General features: G+C 51.7%; 1 pseudogene across 1 annotated transcript; it reads left to right on the forward strand.

The window, feature by feature from the left end:
• The first annotated feature begins 275 nt into the window (after nt 1–275).
• Nucleotides 276–997, forward strand: LOC306653514 (translationally-controlled tumor protein-like; annotated as a pseudogene). The gene has a single exon. The product of its transcript is annotated as a translationally-controlled tumor protein-like (transcript).
• Nucleotides 998–1,740: the final 743 nt, after the last annotated feature.

Genomic DNA, 1,740 nt, shown 5'->3' on the forward strand with positions numbered 1-1,740 from the left:
TAACTGGGATAGTTTCAAACTAAAAAGCTTTCTCTCAGCAAAGGAAACTATCAGCAATGTGAAGAGAGAGCCTACAGAGTGGGAGAAAATCTTTGCCACACATACTTCAGATAGAGTACTAATCTCCAGAATGTATAAAGAACTCAAAAAACTTTACACTAAGAATATAAATGGCCTTTTCTGCCTGCTCCCCCCTCCCCCCCCAGCGCCGATCAGGCTGCACCACGCTCAATCCGAGCTCTGGGCTCCTGCTAGGCTAGCGACGGCACCGTCTCCCTCCAGTCGCCATCATGATTATCTACCGGGACCTCATCAGCCATGATATGTTCTCCGACATTTACAAGATCTGGGAGATCCCGGAAGGGCTTTGCCTGGAGGTGGAGGGCAAGCTGGTCAGTAGGACAGAGGGTAACATTGATGACTCGCTCATTGGTGGAAATGCCTCCGCTGAAGGACCCGAGGGCGAAGGTACCAAAAGCACAGTAATCACTGGTGTTGACATTGTCATGAACCATCACTTGCAGGAAACCAGCTTCACAAAAGAAGCATACAAGAAGTACATCAAAGATTACATGAAATCAATCAAAGGCAAACTTGAAGAACAGAGACCAGAGAGAGTAAAACCTTTCATGACAGGGGCTGCAGAACAAATCAAGCACATCCTTGCTAATTTCAAAAACTACCAGTTCTTTATTGGTGAAAACATGAATCCAGATGGCATGGTCGCTCTCCTGGACTACCGTGTGATGGTGTGACCCCATATATGATATTCTTTAAGGATGGTTTAGAAATGGAAAAATGTTAACAAATTTGGCAGTTACTTTGGATTTATCATCTGTCATCATAACTGGCTGCTGCTTGTCATCGACACAACACCAGGACTTAAGACAAATGGAACTGATACCATCTTGAGCACATTTATTTTGACCGTGATTTATTTGGAGTAGAGGCATTGTTTTTTTAAGAAAACACGTCATGTAGGTTGTCTAAAAATAAAGTGCATTGGGGGGCTTTCAAGATGGCGGCCTAGAGGGTGGCTGCATTTCATGTTGCTCCAGGACTCAGGATTCAAAAGAGGAGATATTGAGACACTTGGGACCAACTCAAAGCAGCCGGGTGACTCTCACCCGTTGGGAAGGCGTCCCGGATGGGACGGTGGTCCCTGAACGCAGGGAACTTTGTGAAGTAGAGCTGCCGGCGAGACGCCCCTCCCCCCGCTGGAGCAGTGAACGCTGACAACTGGGAGCTCCGTAAAGGAGGCCGCTGGGCACAGCGCTGGGACTCGGAGCAACCACTGGGGCTCCGGGGGCTGCCCAGGGGAGGAGTGGCGAGGAGAGCTGTGTGGACTCAGAACACCGGGGCCTGCCCTGAGGAGGAGGAGGAGGAACGTGGCCACTTGGATTCGGAGTGACTGCACCAGAGCTACAGGCAGTTGCCAGAGGAGAAGCTGCACGGCGAGCTGTTTGGACTCAGAACGACTGCTTCTGAACACCGGGGCCTGCCCTGAGGACGAGGAGGAGGAAGAGGAGGAGCGCGGCAGGTCGTTTGGACTCGCAGTGACTGCATTAGCGCTCCAGGCGGCTGCTCAGAGGAGAAGGCGAGTGGTGAGTTGTTTGGACTTAAAGTGACAGCTCCTGAACACAGGGGGGCTGCCTGGAGGAGAAGCGTGGTGGGTCGCTTGGTCTTGACTGGCCGCACCAGAGCTCCGGGCGGTTGCCCAGAGGACCCGTGCAGCGGGTC

The sequence above is a fragment of the Sciurus vulgaris genome (assembly GCF_902686455.1).
Source record: "Sciurus vulgaris genome assembly, chromosome: 2".
NCBI lineage: Eukaryota > Metazoa > Chordata > Mammalia > Rodentia > Sciuridae > Sciurus > Sciurus vulgaris.